At 33.6% G+C, this 20226-nt stretch overlaps 1 protein-coding gene across 9 annotated transcripts in view; it reads left to right on the top strand.

The window, feature by feature from the left end:
- Octbeta2R (Octopamine beta2 receptor) overlaps positions 1 to 20226 on the top strand; it is a 74998-nt gene that overhangs the window by 43241 nt on the left and 11531 nt on the right. For 6 of the 9 annotated variants that reach the window (XM_081979286.1, XM_081979284.1, XM_081979279.1 and 3 more), the window contains one exon: positions 10883 to 10924. The gene's annotated coding sequence lies outside the window, so the exon portion shown is untranslated. Of the gene's footprint in view, positions 1 to 10882; positions 10963 to 20226 lie in introns of all 9 variants that reach the window. The other 3 variants (XM_081979285.1, XM_081979283.1, XM_081979282.1) reach the window with 1 other exon arrangement.

Genomic DNA, 20226 nt, shown 5'->3' with positions numbered 1-20226 from the left:
AATTTAATAGTAATGCGTCCTTGTTAGGAACGTGCTTAATCGCACAGCTGGGTCTCGTGGCGTTATAGTTTTGAACTTACTTTCAGTAGAGTTTCCTTGTTCAGGCAGTTAATTGTCACGTAACATGTTTACCTAGTAATTTACCGAATTTAGGAAATATGTTTTGCGGCAAAATATTTCAATAACTCTTTTGCAAAATTTCCATCCCAAACAGGAAAACTAATTCAGTTTCTGCCTGAACTTTGTTTTATAAAATAAACATTTTACGAATCAATAGCGGTAATACCCTTCTCATTACTTTCGACGTCACTAGGCAAAATTGAAAAGGCAGAAAAGAAAAAGCGACTCGAGGAGACTTCATTTAACTCGGCAATTCATATTGGTGTCAACTGGGCCAACGTGATCGTTTATCTTTGGTGTTTAAATTTCCTGGTCCGGTCGTGAATCTTGCAAACTCACTAAACCATCACATAATAAAACATTCGATTTTCCTTAAGACTTAAACTTAACTGAATCAATTGGAGTGTTCGGAAACTCACTCCAGGGGTAACCCGATCATTTTTGTTACTCATCGTTGATGCATTTTAAATGAGAGGTATACGAACTTGTCAAGTTTGAAATTGATCGAGTAAGTTTGCGAAAACACTTAATGTTGGAAAAGCATTATCACCAAAATAAAAACACATTCTTAACTCTTCTTGATTCTTGGTAAAGTATTTGTCGATTTGATGTCTCACACAGGCATGGACATTTTAAAATCATACATAAACTAGTGAAAGGAAAAGAGAATCATTAAAAATCAATACATTTTTCAAATTTTTGAAAGGTTTAAAGTGATTATTTCCTTCCTATCAATTTTGACCAATCGCTATCAAGAATTAGTATAACAAATGTAAATTTTAAGTGGAAAAATCACTTAACAACTGTCAACTTAGCTGTCAGCAGTTTTTCCGGAAAAAAATCCGAAAAAATTTCACACTCCTCACAGCAACATAAAGAATAGTGTTACCCTTTCTAGCTTGAAAGTTATTGTTCTTATTGTTTTAATTAAAATAAAATGTTTATTTAACTCAGGAAATAATCTTACCAGATATCCCTCGTGCATCTAATTTTTCCTGTGGAAAAATTGGAATACTCGTTTCTAAGTAATTTGTTTTAACAAATAGCATGAGCGAGAGTGGTTTAACAAATTACTTAGAAACTCGTTTTTCCGAATTTTTCCGGAAAATTAAATGCACTAGGGATATTACCCCCGATAATTTCACCTAATTTATCTATCACATCCATATTATGATAAATCGTATCCAAAAAGTCGATGCTTACCAATTCCATGCTTACCAGAATACCAATTTGGTATTATTAATGTGTGATTCATCTTGTAGTGTTGTGTGCCTAATCCTATCTTTTTAGACCCAAAATAGTCAGTACTAGTCCTCCGAACATATTTATGTTAAAAACACTTTTCAGTAATCAAATTAGGTTATACAGGGTGATTCCAAAGTTGGGGCTTCAAAAAATAAGTTGTTTTTTGTTTGACGCTTTTTCGAAATATGAACAATAACGAAGATACAGGGTATCAAAGTTTTACTGAAAAAATTTTATGATTTTGGCCAAACCAGTTGAAGAAATTAAACAAAATTTGGTAGGTGTCAGTAGCTACGTGGAAAGAAAATTTTCCAAGAAACAACAATTTTCAGTTTTCTACACAACAACATAGTTTAAAGGTGGCTGAAATCTTTTGTTTTGGTTTATTTCTGTTGATAAGGAATAACCTGTCAGTTAGTTTTTCTTCGTAATTTTATTAACTAAAAAAAATAATTTTGACACCCTGTATCTTCGTTATTGTTGATATTTCAAAAAAGGGTCAAACAAAAAAAAACATTATTTTTCGAAGCTTTATTTCCAGGTGAAGGATAGCTCCAACTTTGGAACCACCCTATATTGTAAGAACAGTGAAATATACAGAGTAGTATTTTTAACAAAATTTTTTACAGAAACAATGTTAGCAACGAAATAATAAAAATTACTAACTTACGTTCTTACAAACTTTTTCTTAGTTTTGTTCGATTTTTGCGATCTAGTAACAGATTATTGACGTGAACCTTCCAAAATAACTGAATGCATAAATCATAGACTTTAATGGATCAAATTAATAAATTAACACCAAACCTATCGCTGAATATTAACTGACAATCGACCCTTAATTTTCAACTAGCCAAAGCCCAAAAACCAAATTGACTGGAACGCTCTCCCTTTAGGGGACGACCTATTGAACGCCCTAATGACATTCTTGGCTCAAACCTCGTCAATATTTCCTTTGTTAGAGGTTTCGAGAGGTTTTTGAAAAGCGTCGTCAACTAGAAATTTCAATTACCCAATCTAACGTTGGAATGTTTAATTCGGAGATATTCTCTCTATATGCTCTTATATCTTTTCCATTGACGTTCAACTTATTTATAGTAATCTACGTTTAAAGTGGTTTTAAACTTAAAATTATCTAATACGTCAAGTGAACTCGTTGTAATATTTATCAGGAGATCGATAGAAAACTGGAGGTTTCAATGCATAGTAAAATATTCAATGTTTTATATGTTGATATCAATATCCGATAGCATGCAAACAGCTACTTTGGCTCAACCGAAAATAGTATTTTAGACATGCCAACTACCTCGACCTTCGTCGAATTAATCACCTATGCAATCAGATTAGCTGGAAATCTCTACTTGGCATCGAAAGGTAGCTTGATTTGGCCCTTTTCCCTTGACCTGTCCAACTGGCAACGAAATAAATGTGTAGAGCTACTAAAAATAAAACTTTCCAGGTACTGGTTTAATGGAAGTTGCATTCGGGAAAAACACCATAAAGAAAATTCTGCTCGGATTATCTCGAATTTGCTGCGGAAGTGGCCATTTATCAATGCGAGTACGTGAACCGGTTAACTTTAATGCAGGAATATCTCTCGAGCATAAAATTTTAAAACTGTTAACGGATATAGTCTGCGTAGTTTGTGGGTGAGGGGCAAGGGAGGCAGTAGTTATGTCTGTAAACAGCCATTTTGGAGTTTACTCGTGTTGAAAGGAAAAACAGAATTGTCATCTGAACGTAATTATTCTGAGAAGGATAATTAAAACGTTAAAAGAGTGTAAAACAAATATATAATTAGAGAGATTTTTTTTTCACCCTGAGAGATAAAAAGGAATTTAATTTTGCTTGAAGAGATAACAAAATTTAAGGTAACATTGTCAAACGCCCCTAATCATGTTATTACATAACGATTATTGAAAATGATGAATCTAACTGCACTAATCTGGCTTTAATGGTAAGTCCACAGGTGCAGTATTTGCGTAAATCTCACCACAGTGTGTAGAATATTTACAGATCACAATCTTTATACATTTCCACCAATTTATGATGGAAAAACTAGTCAGTGTATGACTGATCTATTGAGTTATAAATAATGCAAAAATCCAAGTTCACCAGGACAAGCTTTGAATAAATCATACCGGTATCTGACGCTATAGCATGAATCAAGGAAAAAACGGATTGTCGTCCAGGGTTTTAATTGAATTTTCCATTAGTTTTATCGTAACACCATAAATAACTAAAATTGGACTTCCCGTCCAAATAAAACTGACTTTTATCCTTTCTTATTGAGTTGTCAACTTTCAGTTGTTGAAGGGACAATTTTTATATCTGGCCCTAATGCCGTAAAGGAAAAGATGTAATTTTAGATAGGAGCCTTCTTGAAATTTTTTTTTGCTGAAACACGACCGTAAATAAGCAGTAAACCGTCATTTTACGGTACGGAATTTTCGTTGGGATTTTATGATTTATTACATTCCAGAGATTACCCAAGAAAAAATTTCTTTTCTTAGAGGCAGAACGTGTTCCAGCTAGCACCTCGTTTATTGGCTTTTAGATCAAGGGAAAGAGCAAACAGACTAGAAATTATGCTCGATAGTTATCCTAAAGTTAACCAACTGTCTTAAAATTTTATGGTTATTGAGGCGATAGTCAAACTTTAAACTTAACCGGTTCACGTACTTTAACCCAACAAACGTGCCTGGAAATGTTCTAGAAAAGTAATTGTGAATTGAAAAATGGAACACTCAAAAACTGACATGCTGCGTTGTTAAAACAACTTTATTTTAGAATGTTCCATCAACGCTTTCATTAAAAATGTCTTCATTCTGCTCAAGAGGACATTCAAGCCTGCAAATTTTCCCTTGGGGACCTTTAAGCCCTACATTTATCAATTTCACCCAGGAAAAAATCCCTTTTAATTATTTACTTTTTTTGGTCTGTTTCACGTTCACGGAGGCAGACATAATTGGATTTGGATTGCATTTGTTAGTCATCCTATTAAAAATGTCTCATCAAGAGGGAAATGGGTGTCCTTTCCAGCTCGTAGCTTTTTATAGAGTTATCAACACAAGCATGTAACTAAAATTTGAAGTTTACACTCAAAGTTACAGCAAAGGAATTTTAATTATACGAGTAAAATGTTAGTCGAGTAACTTTAGTGAGAGTTTTTTTTTTAAATCAAATTTCCTAAAAATTTATGTGTTAGTTTAATATATGATTGATGAGATTACAAGATGTAACCAAGTTTAAACTAAACTAAAAACTTGGAACGGTAACTTTTCAGTCGTAAATCGAACTGTATATTTTTTTCTCAGACAAACCAACCCTGGTGCTTCTAGGTAAATCAGTTTTCTAGAATTGTCACTTTTTTTGAGCCAACATGTTTAATAAAAGTGCATTTTTATCACAACTGAGACGAGCTTCTATTGATTTTACTTTCAAGAAGAAACTTGGTCTGGAAACTTAAATAACCCGCAGATAAATATAGTAGCATATTCATTATTCTTTCAGAGATATTACCTACTTTCATTATTCACATAGCTTATTTGTGATCGATCATATTATTGAAGGCATTTAATTAACTAGTACTGTGTATTTTTCTGGAACATAGTAACATAATATTAATATAAACCTTCTCCTTTTGGCCAAAAATTTAAATACATAAATCTAACTGAGTAAATTAAAAGAGCAGAGTGGCTTTATTGAATTCCTGTAGAAAATTTCATTATCGTTCAAAGGTGGTAATGGCAAAACGACAGACCCGAAAACCCACGTAAGTAATTAGACGGTGATAAATTAAATGAATTAAACTTTGCCTTTGATAATTCTGGAAGTGCGGAACTTTTAGCGGATTGCATGCACCGAGTGCAATACTAGGGCACATCCAACCCTTCCTAATCAAAGGTTCCGCAAATTAAGTGCACGGATACGAATGGAAACTCATATTTAATTTAATCATCTTTAATGCGTGTATTTGATTTTAATTTCTATAGTACTAAACGAGTTTTGATGGAAAAGTAGCTTTGGGAAAAGGGACAATTTACATAAATAACAAACAATACATAATGGTGGATTTCCATTCAATTCGACCAATATTTCAAACTAAACCGATTTCCCTGTCAGGACCTTATCGTCCTCGAGTAATATCTCTCTTCCAATTTCCGGTCGCAGGGGTTGATTTATCGACTAAAGTGACCGAAACAGGAACACCAACATGCCGAAAATTATATCACAATCGATGGGCGTAAAGAAACGTCTTGAATATATCTCCGAAGCAATTCAATAAATACGAGACCTGCTTGATTCGCTCAGCAAAATTTTCAAAGAGATCAAGAACGTGAAAGTTTTATTCGAACCCGCAATATCGAGCCAACCTATTCTTATCCTTTTGGTCGTTACGTTTTTCTTTTTTCCTGGATTTCTCGATTTGCCGTCCGTTCTTTTCGGTTATCTTTACCATAAAATCGCTCTGGGGAGCTGGAGGCCCAGCGGGAAATATCCGAATCGAGCCGATATTATCGGGACTCGTTTTTCAACCAATTCGAATATTTGACGGCACCTACAAACAATGTTTGGATGACGAAATACTAACTGATTTTTATCGGATTATTTGTCAGTTCAAATTAAACTTTAATAAAAAAAAATCACTACATCAGGACATCAAACTTTATTTGGTTTACTAATCAGCTTTTATTAACTAGCTATTACATTCTTGTTCTTTTCAATTATTTTGTAAGTTTTCTCCTAAATAAACGTCCCAGAATAACATTAGCAAAATTTGTCAAATTACTGTATACAACAAGAAGCAAAAAAGCAATTCATTATCATATTTAAAAATAGATTAAAATAAGATCAGAAACGAACAACTAAATGTTACAAATGCCAGAAATGCACTGATGAAAGTATTAAATGCATTCAACACTAATTTTGTTACTTTTCAAGTATGTTCGTTGTTTTGTACCTCCATGGGATCGAATTTAACAGTTTTCAGGTTTTGGACTGAACTGTAACTGACGACTAAATGTCATAACTGTCAAAATTTCACTCATAAAGCTATAAAATACGTTTGGTATTGTTTATACGGATTTTACTGCATTTTAAGAGTGAGTTGAGTTTGTGTGTTTAAGAGTGAAATGTTATTAGGAATCAAATGTTAATTAGGAATGTGCTACTTACACAATAATTGTAACGTGATTTATCTAAATGTTAAAAAATCCTAATTTTACTACAAAACTACTAAAAAAATATTATTTTTTTTGGAACTAAAACGTGTTACAAGCCGTTAATAATTTTAAAATAGCTCTGTAGCTTAATGAAAAGTCATTACGCGGGAAGCACGTAAAAGCCATATTTTAAGTGTGTCATCTTGGCTTTCATTAAACTCGTTTAAACGACGTAATTTTATTAAGAATGCACTTAGTTACCTATTTAGACCGAGGGGTGTGACACTTCAATAATATTTGGGTCACTCACCAAATAATATTAATAATATGCAATAATCTTACTAATCTTGATAATACGACATAATCCAATAATATAGTACATAATGCAATAATACTAATAATAATCTGAATAATACGAATAATACCCCATAATATAAATAATGCAGCATAATCTTGATAATACCACATAATCCAATAATATAGTAAATAATCTGAATAATACGAATAATACGGCATAATATGACAAATCATAAAGCGGTGGGAATTGTTGGTTATTAAGAATAAATATAAACATTTTAAACCAACTAAACTAACTGAAGATTGAAAAGTGTAGAAATAATTATGCAGGTATGTTTTTTTTGCTTGGTTATTATAAGGAGCTTTTTGCTTGGCTTGTGACAATAATAAACTGACAATTTTTTTTTTATTTATTTATTCCATAAGTATTTTGCCAAAATGTATTTATCGTCTTTAAATTAATAATTTATGCAATTACATATTAAATTACTAGCGGGTGATTAAATAAGAAACAACATGGGCAGTATTGAGGAAATTGAAACTGATACATGTTCGAAACAAAAATGAAATAAAAAAATATGACCATAAAAACCTCGATCAAAACACATTCAAAATATTGAAGTGATTGGTTCGCACATCTACGTGAAACCAGTATTAAACTCGGATTTTGTTATGACAGCTTTATTTACTGATACCATTTTTGTATTCTAAATTATAATCTAAACAATTTTTAACTTACTCGTTTGCGCTTACACTTTTGCGCTTTTGCAATAATATTGCATCATTAATATAATATGTAATAATCCAAGTAGTAAAGAATAATCCTTAATAATACACTAATCAAGCAATAATACGTATAATATCAGTATTATTTGGAATAATACAATAATACGGGTATAATACCAATATTATCAATAATATCGCATAATATTGAATAATCTATGATAATCCTCGTATTATATAATATGGGCCCAAATTTAAGAGAGTGTCACACCCCTCGATTTAGACACTGTGCAGGTTCTATAATTTTCTGACCGGGATTTCTCTTTGTTTGACCGAACGTTAACTAATAGTTATACTACATAAAGCGATTGAGGATTGGAATTTTCGAATACCCTTTTACAGAAATTAATTCTACAGCTTTGTGATCGATTTTGTTCGTTGATATCGTATCGTGAATGAAAAATACCGGTTCGAAAGGACCCTCGCATGATTCCCGTATCACTTTGAAGCATTTTTTTTTATTCGAGAAAAGTAATAAACTTGAGCGCAATATACGTTTTTTAATTCAATTCCTCTAGTACAAATTATTTTTTTTAGTCATACACTCGATAAGGCAATAAATAAATTACCTTCTACAAAGATTTAATCACGTACTGCTGGTCCAAATTGCTTGGAGTTTTTCAGGTAGTAAATTGGACACGAAAAGGGTTAAAGGAAACGTTATTAGCGGAAAAGCCTTTTCTGTCTATTATGCAACTGTTTTTCTTTTAGTTTTAATTAGAACCACAGTTTTGACTTAAGCGTGAAAATTATACTATGATTTCCATGTACACGTTAACCGTGCCGGGAATTTTACCTTAAAAAAGTAATAAAAAGGCAACCCCGGTGGAAAAACGTTTCCCCAGGGTAACATCCCAGGTGTTTCGCCAAGGAGAGGCAACTTTTAACATTTAACGCTTAAGCGAGTATAGCGCATTTTTTATGTGGTGAAAAATGTATGAGAAAAAGTCCCGGCCTCACTTTATTGACGTCCTCCGTTATTACCTCCATAAATCTAAGCTAAACCGATTGCAGTTGAATTTCAAAACGAGCAAAATAAATCAACATTTCTGGAAAACTTTAGCAATATTGATGGTAATCGAGTGATTAAACTGGCATGAAACCCCATATGTGATCTGGAAAACTGTAAAGGGCATCAAGGTGCTTCCACCTTTGATATTTACATCGGGTTTAATGTCTGTTACAGTGTACAAGGTAATTTCTGTATAAAATTGATGGTCATTTAAGTTTATTAATTAAAAACACAGTCTAATTTTGCCTAAACAGAAATTTGATTCAATAATTAAGAGTTAATTAATTGACTATTGTTGCAATAATGTAACTTTAACTGATCGACCTGCAAATGTTTTTCCAATAACCTCGTAGAACTATCAATACTCATAAATAACGTACATTAACCTTATAATGATTAGTTACGAGACTTATAACTGATAATTCTTATAGAAAATTTCCCGAAACTATTGAATAATGCTCGTAATACGATGTTTTAATATTAAAATTTTCTGTAAAAAAAAAATTGAAAAAACACAAATATTTTGATACTCAACTGGTTTTTGATTAGAGATTTATCTTGACTAATTCCAAACTAAAAACACTACTCAATATCCTTTTCAAACCAGTTGAAAACCTGCATTGTTTTTTTTTGTGTAAGTGAATGAACAATAGTATTTCCAACTTCTTTTTGGATATTTACGAAAACCCGAGTCTTAAGATAAAAACAGTTTCTCAGGCTATTTTGTTTTTGTTCTTTTTTGTATTTCCATTAACAGGTCTGCAAAAAGTATGAAAGGATCGTTAATGAAAGAAATTTGCGACCGGCTAATTAATTCTGGAAAAACCGTAATGGACACAATAAAAGGGCATCTGAGTGCTTTCAACTCCGACATTTCGACCTGGCTTTATCGCTCTATGATCAGTTTTGGCTGTATTAATAGAACGACTAATTTTAGCTGAAGCAATATTTTTTATTGAAATTTACAATCAAATTAATTATTTCACCGTTGTGAAACATTGATATTTATTTGGCACTAATGATACTGTTAGTATTAACTTGATTTTTATTTATTACACCTAATCAAAACATTAAAACTTGGCAAAACAATTTTTTTTTTTTTTGAATATCAAAACATCCCAGTTTGCAAAACACCTGACTCATTTTTGAGTCCTATTTTAATGGATGAAAAATTACCTTTAAGAAGAAAATTTGCATTACAAATTCTGTGTGAATATTCCGTAAAATCTCGATTTTCAATTTTTATTAAATCCAAGACTAATCAAAGTAGCGATATCCCCCGGGATCAAATTGCACGTGCACTCTTAAGCATCAATTTGGTATTAGGGAAGAGAATGGCACGTTCAGATGGCATATTGAAGTGCAAAGGTTAAGATAGTTTGCTTAATTCGTTTAATAACGTTCGTAGATTTTCTCATAAGAACCGCCTGGTTTTAAATATTCATTTGATAGTTTTGTCTCTTAAAAATTTTCATTTGCAGTTTTTATTCTATTGGCGAAAGCTAACGTTTTTACGAGATCTCCATTTGTACCCATACATTCGCGCCAATGCTGGTCACGTCGAGCCTTGCAGGAAACAGGTTGAAGCCCGATAATTTACTGTGAAGCTCATAGAAAATGCAACGACCATGACAAGCCCTCTGCGACATTGGAAAATAGCATTTAAAGAACCGCGTTCATTATGCAGCCTTCGTTTCTGTCAGTAAAATCGGTTTGGTTTGCCTGCATTGTCTAAAGTGGTTTCCTGTCTGGAGCGTCCTTCTCGTAGCAATTTCCTGATGCCCTTTACAGTTGTAAATATGGAACTGTTGTCTATCCAATTAAGGCTTGTCTGGTCAGCACTCCAACCATCTGTACAGCCTCTTGGCTAGCGCGAAACATTAAAGGGAGACTAAATTTAAAATTCCTTTGAACTTCAAAAGTCGTTTAATGGAAAATGGAAATGAAAACCCTTTTGAGAGACTATAAATGCACGGTCATTCGAAAAGTCTTGAATGCTTCACTTTATGGTATCGTGAACCCCGTTTTTAAAGGAGTTTAATAGTCTAGCGGTTATAGCTGGTCCAGACTGTCTGATTGTTTTATGACAGGTTTCGTTTGTTTTCATTGTTGTCTGAAGGAAAATTGATATTGTCTCTTTTTTAACCAATTTAAAGGATATTGCCTGCATAAAACAGTTATTGTAACTTATAATCCAACTGTACTATTGTAATAACGTTTAGTTTAAATTATTAATTTAAAAATGTGTTTTTTTTTGTTTCAGAATTTTGAAGAACTGTCCTAAGAAGAATGAAGAGACTCAAAGGTATTAATGAACTGTAATATCCATGTTTTGTGTAAAATGTGCGTAAGTAAATCAACTGTGCCTTTAATCAACCTCTGCATCTTTATCCACACCTGCCTCATTTTCTCCTTTACAGTAAATGGCTGAAATTTAAATTCGCGTTTCAACTATGCCCGCAATAAATTGTACTTTATCAGTGTCAGTCGACATGACGGCGAATTCTAATAGCCCTAGCATCGGAATGCAAATGGGAAAACGTTACAAAATGGCTGAAAAGACAATTTTCGACCGAAAGAATGGCACGTCAAACCCGACATCTTATTTGATTTATAGTACGTTCCCGCATTATACTCCTTATACAATTTAGGGCTTAGTCCACAGCCATATTGAATGCAAAATTCTTTGTTGGCCTCTGGAAATTTTGTGGCTGGCTTTCATCCAAAATCACTGCTAACTAACACACGAGTTTGTTGTTAAGCACTCTCACTCAATTCCAAAAAAAAAACACAATTATAAAGATGACAAAGTGAAGCAAGTAGGTGGGCGATATCGTAGCTCATCGAATTTTGCATTGAAGTTTTAGGTGACAAAACACCATCATTATTTTGGCACTGCATCCAAGGTTGAGCATCCAATTTACACGACTGTACTTGGCATCTCTGCATTTTATTTGCATGAATGATTTGGTTTACTTCTTAATAGTCCGGAAGCTGACTTGGATAACAAGTTTTTTGTACATAACTATACATGAAAGTAAAGTCCGTTCCAGAACTAGTGGCAGTGACGTAATAATTGTCGTTCCTTTTTTATTACATGTGAACTGACCGGGATGGAAATTTAATTTGACGTCATTGACGTATGTTACTTACAAATTTTTTATTTTGTAAATGTTCGTACTGGTTTAGGGCCACGTTCAGAACGTCACCTGATCAACATATTTAAAAAACCGATCGGTATCACGTGAGCGTCCGACGATATTTCTGAACTCAACTCTGTGCGCGATTGAAAATCTATTAATTCTGATTTTTTGACGTTTGTTGACAGTTTTCTCGAATTTTTTCCAGCTGCAATTTGAATTTTGCTCTTTTTGCTTGGTTGTATTTGTAATTTACAATTATTTTCGTTTTGTGTCATTTTGATAGTAAAATCTTGTTTCCAAGATGTGATTTTCAGGTAAATTTTTGTGCAATTTCCAAAAATTCTTCTTAACTTGCTTATTTAAAACATTCTGTATAGACACGCCACATAACAAAGCAAAAAAATGGGGCTATCCACCGCCCTCTGTACAAGAAAGTCACTTTTAATGGCGGCGTTAGCGGTTTTCGTTTTGTACACAAACCTATACAGATGCAGTAGAAAATATGTTTTTTTAAATTTTTTCGTGTAGTTGATTTAGAAGTTGTGAGTGAAAAATCAAAGAACGCTTCATTCCTGATCCAGATATGTATAGATATGGCTTTTTATACCCAATAAAGTCCAGCCAAAGCAAGTTTGGTTAGAACCCTTTGTCCTGGAAATTACAACAAACTAATGTGAAAACTGCTCAATCAAAGAAAATTTGGAAATCCTTGAAGCTAGGTAAGCAAAACTGGTAAATGGGTTTTATATTATTACCAAGACCTTTCTTTTAAAATGTAAACGTGCCAATGGAACTTCTAAAAGCTGTCCTGTTTCTTCAGAGTAAACCTTTGTTGCCCTCAAATTGCAGGCGGCCTCAAAATGTAACTCACATACCCTATGTATGTAAGAGGCAATAAGTTTACTGAATGAGAAAGCATATTGTACTTACCACTGAGTATTGTGTTGGAGTAAAATCATTCCAGTTCAAAGCTTTCAACCACTGTTGGGTTCGAACAGGGTCTTTTGGAAAGTAAAAGACTGACACTTTTGGGCCTTTCACCAAATTGCTTTTACAATTTGGCAAACAACAAGTGGACAGCATATTGTAGAGGCAATAGAATTTAAGTTAAAAAACCAACAACAAATTATAGAACAATGAAGGAACAATAACAATAATAACACCATAAAATGAACACAAACTACACTTTCACTAGAACAATAAACATATAAACAACAATATATAATAGCAAACAAAAATTACTTTGGCAAGTAATCCCAAGTCTTGACTTTAAACCTTAAAAATTAATTTAATCATGGAAAAACTCAATTTCCACAATACAAACAAATGTAAACTGTCACCCACTATTTCGGCCATATTGGAATTTTTGGCATGCACCTTCTTGGCTTTCTTGTACAGAGGGTGGTGGGCTATCACGTGACGTTGACCGGACCAGGCTAAATTGTACCGTTTGGCCGTTAGAGGGCTTCAAAGTTGATTTTTTACCATAAACAACTCGTTGGATTTCTGGTTCAAGAAAAATAAAGCAAGCTAATTAAATCACGACAAATCAAAGAAAATCTTCAGAATCAATCTGAGACATAATTTCAATATGACGTCACAGTTAAAGTCTTCACTGCCATCTCTTCTGGGATAGAGAGTATTTCAATATTGCATCAGCTCCCAGACTACAATCTACAAATTGTATTTGAATTAAAACGAACAAAACTTTTTACTTCATTTCCTTCTCAATTCAGACAAGTTCTAAAGTCGATTAGTCCCACTCTTTAGTAATATATCTCAGGGATTCGAAACGTGACTGAAATACGCAGTCAAAGGGCGAAAGTTGCCAAAGAAATGTTTGACCACTTTGCCAAACTAAATAAGTACGTTATTCTTCTCTTCGATTATTAAAAGGTGAAGTCTCGACGTTATTGAGTCACGTACAATGCGTTACGAGAGCCGAAACCTAATGGCGCTTTGTTGGGAAAAAAATCCGTACTGTCCATCGGTGTTATTGAAGGAAAAAATGAAGGCAGAAATGGAATCAGGGGCGTAACCGTGGATAATAATTCAGCAAAAGCGCACTATTCCAGGCAAAATTAAATTGGATTTACTCCACCTAACAGCTACAGTAGTATTTCCAATTTCGTCACTAATTCATCCACGAATCAGTTTTTAAGTTACGTAATTGGATTGCCCCGTTAGGGTTTAAACATTTCCCATTTGGCAAATCTAATTACTATCGCCGGATTTAGTTCTAGTCAACTACTAAAATAGCAAAAGGAAATGTTTTCAGACAAAATTTGCTTCTGTTATCCACCAAATTTATTATTTTAACCTTTTACTTATAATTGTGTGGAAAAAAAGATGTCAAACCAGAAAATGCAATGCGGAAACGTTTCCACTCGTACGTCCTCGCAGAAATTCGGGCAATTTGTTACTTTTATAGGACAAAACCGCGATTCCGTCGAATTGAAAATAGCAAACGCATACGGGAACGGCTCCATCATCGAAACACAATGCCAGATATACGAGGCAGGATTTTCTGGAATAGTTTTTCCGGATAGCGCTCTACATTTTCAGTGGAGCGATACTGAAAAGGGTTACATCCGTATTCGATTAATTGAATGTTGGAATATCTTGGATAATTTGTTTTACTTTTTTAGTGCAACTCAGAGTATACCTCAATGTGGTTTTTGTCATTGAGTTAGTGTTAGTCTATGGGGAAAGTAGTTCTAAGTCACAATAATGTAATTCAGCTCAATATGGTTCAAATGAAGAATAAAGAAGCAAGTCTTACTTAAAAGTCAAAACCGCTTTGAACTACAAATTAATGCGTAAATACAATACATATTTCTATCACGTGCAGCATTCGAATTCAAAAGCAAGTCCTCTAAAAATTCCCGAAACGTACAATCCAAGATCCGTTATTGATATTCCGACAAATTCTGGCAAACTATCCAAGATCTATTCCTTGAAAATGCGCTCGGTAACTCGATGCTCGTAAACTAGCTTTTTATTTGCCGGTTTTACGGTCACAATAAAACCGCATAACAAATTGTTTCTAAGTTGAAACTCGCAGCAATACAGCGACCCGTAGATTTATTAAACTTTTTTCTAATCACCCGTGTAGATCGTAAACTGTCCCGGTGAGTAATGACGCCTTTAAACCACCGACCTTACCAAGAAAGCGCGAAGGTACGTGTTCCGAAAAAACTCCGGTGAACCAGGTTGAGTCAGAGTGTTAATCAAAGGGCGATTCGGAGGGCAATAAATTCCTATTCAGTCTGGAAACATTAGCCGTGAAATGGCATGCCATAAATGGACAATAATGGATGTAGTAACGGTCTGAGATTAAACAGATCTATTTGGACAGCATGTTTGATATAGATGGACATGTGCTACTTCCTGATTCTATTATAAACGTCATTACTTATTTAGTCAAATAATAGTTATTAAAAGTATGTTTTACGTGTAAGTGAAATTTGGAATTTAAACGATGTTGTAAAGCAAAATATTGGGATACTTTCGTTTCAGAAAAACTGTTAAGTTAGGTTTGGATGGTGCACTGTGTTAAGACAAAACTAAAATTTTCGAAATTAGTTTTTATTTTTTTGCTAATTTGTCTGATGAGATAACTGAAAATAAATGACACTTTGACATTGCCACATTTAGTTACAATCATCAACTTTTAATTTTCTTATGGGCGCAATGTTAGATTTTTTCATAGGTTATATCCATACGTTCAAGTTTTATCGGGTAAACTGTGCATAAGTGATTTTTTGCAAAATTTTGCTTGGAAAATGATTGAGACTAAATAATTCGACGATAAAATCCTGAGACCGCAGGTCGAAGGATTTTTTCCAATGAATTATTTAGTCGAAACCATTATTTGCCTAAAAGAAAAATTTTGCAAAAAACGTACCAATGCACATTTTACGTGATAAAACGTGAACGCCGAGGGGTATATGTCAAGATTATTTCCTGAAAACTCACATTTTAGTTTATTAACAAGAAAACACCTTAGTTAGAACACAAATACTAAACTAAACGTGATGAAATTAATGATAATATTGAACTCACCCCAGCAGACGACAGATTTTCGTTCAGCCATGTATATTTTAGTTTACATTTCAGATTGACAATCAGACGTCATAATATTTTAATTTATGTAATTTTTTAATGGAAACTACGTTATAGTGATTTATTAATTGTTAATATTGAAGAAAATAGCTTAAATTTTATATGTGTCTAAATCCCGTTTCGTTTAATATCAAATGTTCTTCAAAAAAACGTATTCGAAAAAGGTAGGTGTTTATTCAGTGTAAAATTTTAGCAACTAGGGATTTATTCAGTATATAACGGCTCTCATTGGTCGAACTAGAAAGGTTCATTGAATTTTATTGGCTGCTAGTACAATGAGGGAAATAATCTTGATAATTAAATTGGAAATTTTTCCTGATTACCCTGATGTACCATATGTTATGATTCAGTCTTGCAATTTCGTAATAATAACGAAAACTGTGTTTTTACAAAGAGCTCCTTTAAAATAACTTCTCCACGTGATTGCCATTTTCAAAAGAATGATCACGTGAGTTATCTCATCAAGTAAATCAGACTAAGAAGAGTGTCATACAATAACATAAATGGATTAGGAAGTTAGAACGGACACTGTGACGTAATTTGACAGTGTCACATTCTAATCACTTTGAAAATGGCAATGGTATCACGTAAATAAGTGTCAACTGACTTAACAAAGAATAATTGAGCTTTTTAAGGAACTCGTTATGAAAAAAACATGATTTTTGTTATTTTTACTAAAAACAGTATTAGAAAATATTTTTTCTCGTTTTAGTGGCCCTTCTACGCCTTCGTACATCACAAACTACTCACAGTGCTGTGATGTACGCAAATATTGCACCTGTAAACTTACCATTATAAAATCATTTTCTCTCAAGCTTAATGCACATTACTATCTAACCTAAACCACCAGAACGGTTTACTGCATCTGGTCTACACGATAAAAAACATTTTAGCCAACATAAAATTCATAAAACTACCGCTAAAATGGCCTTTTGGGATTGAGTCGGGGGGCACATATCCATATTTAAATTGCACTCTAAAAATGCACCAGAGTGCTTACGCCAAGACAAAATAAAACGATTCAATATGGTTTGTATCTGAATGCGACTTTTCCACGTTGGCACCGCAACAAAACTGAAAGCGGACATAAATTCAAGACGAACTTCATTAATTGTGCTGGAACAATTGAATTTCCACACAAAACACGTCTAAATTAAGTGAGTTCCTGCCTGGGGAAATGGAGAAATACTGTTTACTTGGTTTGTTCGATCGATGAGTTGATGGAAAGCTAAAAATTATGAAGATGCCTGAAAACCGTTTAAGATATATATTTCGAAAAAGCAGCAAAGTTTGCCATCATCATTAATCAACCGCTTACTTTTCCTCGTTTTTCGCACTACTTTTATGGACCAACACGAGCGAAACTGAAATTGGCTGGGCCCAACACCGAGCAAATGGAGCGATTAATCGACTGCTGCCATTATCACCAAGGAGCAGTACATGCTATATTTTCCTTAAATTCTGCAATAAGGTTTGATTTTTTAGGCAAAAACAACTAAACCCTTACAGTAGCCAAATAAGTGGCAGAAAGTAAAAATCCATGAATAAGATATTCATGTTTCTGTAAGATTCTCGGTTAAAGCAAGCAAAACAAAATTTGACAGAAGTCACGTGACATTCTATACTTATATACCTAAGGCAGTCACGTGAGTATTGTCAATACTTTTATAAAAAAACGTTCGGATCGAAACGCGTTATGATTCAGAAGTCACGTGACCTCCGTGTGATTTTTTTTAATCATGTATCATGTGATTTTTATAACATAATGCGTTTGAGTGCAAAAATCATAATAAAAAGTCAAAACTTACCAAAAAAGTAGGATAAAACCACAAACGAGTAGTTAATACTTTTCTGAAATTCCTAAGTTTGCTGAAAAGGTTTGAAATTAAGAAGGCAGTAATATTGAACGAGAATGTAGGTTATAACCACACTCGGACACTCAAAGTAAACCAAAATTTGAGTACCTTTCAGGAATGGAAAATGTCTTCTTTTGATTAAATACTGGAAAGGCAAATTCTAAAATTTCTTGTAATCAAATAAATCGGATAAATTAATCGATATAATCCAAAACCGACCGTCATTTGACAGTTGACACTGTCGACAGCAAAAAGGTCGGGTGACAGATAGCTATGTGAAAACCACTGAGTTCATAACCCACTAACCTAGAAATGGAATACTACTCAAATATCCGATTCAAACTTACCTTATGTTTGCGACTTTTTAAAGCATTTTTTCTGGTTGGTGCTAAAAAATATTAACTGTCGCCCTGCTTTCAGGAGCTCAAATATTTTATCGCTTTTAGAGCAAGGAAAGCCGAAGCGGTGAAGGCACAAAGCTCCGTTGACAACCTTTATAATAACGAGACACCAGGTGCACCCGTACGAATCTTCTTATTGCTCGGGCATAAAACGGTTTGTTTAGGACCAATTTGCTTCTTTACCTCAATTTGTTTTGGCTCGTACAAAACCGGCTGGTCCGGTTTTTATTGTGGCGCTCTAAATAAGTTCATATTTTAGGGCGCAATCTTAGAGGGATAAATTAGTCCATTACTATTTCTGTCACATCTACTTTGGCTGGACCTAAATTAAGATAAAGGTCGTACCACCGCAGGCGGAAAAGTCTTTATACAGACCGGGAGGGAGTTTTATGTGCGATAAGCCCTTAATGTACGACAGGGTTTTGGGTGAATTAATGTTTGGGATTCGGGATAATGTGCTCCGAAGTGGCGCAAATTTGTAAATTACCTTAAATTTATGTCTCTGTGGTAGAACTAATTTTTCCTACTTGAAAAACTAGAAAAAATGAAACTTTTTAGTATTTTTAGCACATGTTTCCACAATAACGTATTATTATTATAATCGCCCAGCTCCACACCAACGTTATTTTAGTAAAATTCGCTTAATTTAGCCCGGTTCGTACTATTTCGAGCCGCTGATGACACTTTCAGCATAACGGTTTCGGTTATTTTAGAAAATTACAACAATAATATATGATTTGCTTTTTGAAAGCAAAAGCTAAAGCGTGACCGCGATACGCTTGTGTGGTTTCCAATATAATTAATTGTCCCACAAACATGTTAATGATATTCAAAGACGTAATTTGGCATTTTTTTGGAAGTTGTCAGAATGATTATTGCAAGCTTGTATTAGTTACTAAAATTAGTGCAAAAATTTAAATTAGTTAATTCAAGCTTCCTCATATTTAGGCCATTAACCAAACTGAAACTAATCCCCTTAATATTAATTACTTATTAAATTTATTATTAAAACGTAATTTTAATTACGTCCAAACCGCTGTCCCTATGTCTATAAATCAGGTGTGCTATTATTATTTTGAAGCCAATTTCATGCATTTACAACAGAAACAATGCCTGTGCAGTATTGTTCGTGTTGTAGGGAGAATTGACTACATCACGTACGTCCATTAAACCCCGAATAGTGCGGTCTAGACTGAAAACCGCTTTTTTCAATTATTAATTAGAAAACTCAGTGTCCTTATCGATTTGAGAAGGACATCCTAAAATAATTTACGAGCACTCGTGTAAACACTTTGAGATAACATAAACGTCAAACCCTTATCACCGTCAGGGAGCTAATTTTAAAAATGTTCCTCATCTAAAAATAATCATATTAAGAATTTAAAAGTCGTATAAATGAAATAGAATTTCAGGCACCTCTTGATAAAGGTCCGATTAGTAAACAGAGCCTCCTCCAAAATAAAACCGATTATTGAAAAATGACATCCGAAAATCCCTTGATCCAATTTATTTTTTTGCTTTAGTGTCTCGGCGTGACCCGGTTGTTGGAAATATGCCCGTTCGATTAAATTCTGGACGGCAAATGCCCCCAAGTCATGCTATCCCCAAACATAAATCATCGAACTTTTTGTACCACCTACCGCAAAATAAATCACTTTATTTAATTTTCTTCATCATAACCAGAAGAATTGCATAATAAGGAAACCCCATAAAAGATTCATAAGCGTAAACTTCAGAAGCGTTCAATTTCCAATTTTAGAGAAGTAGCGGATGGAAACTTTGCAGGTCAATTTCGCGAATCCGCTCTGCTTGCCTAACTCAAACACCTGTCGCACTTTCCCCTCTTCGAATTCGCGAATTTTAAAGTTTAATCCGACAAGGTTAGCGTTTTGTGTTTAAAATTAATCTCATTACCTAGAAACTTGCTTTGTTCCTTCAGTTCATTTAGTGCGACACGAACGAATCGAAATTGGAAACTTGTTAGAGAAACTTTTTTCATTTGCTAATACCAACAAGTTTTTGTTTAATTAAAATCTCTAAATTGTTGGATTTGAACAAGTTTCACTTGATGAACAAAACAGA

This window comes from Ips typographus, linkage group LG4 (genome assembly GCF_016097725.1).
Source record: "Ips typographus isolate SLU linkage group LG4, UJ_Ityp_2.0, whole genome shotgun sequence".
NCBI classification, from domain to species: Eukaryota; Metazoa; Arthropoda; class Insecta; order Coleoptera; family Curculionidae; genus Ips; species Ips typographus.
Note: the sequence above shows the minus strand (reverse complement) of the source record. Positions and strands in the feature narration are given on the sequence as shown.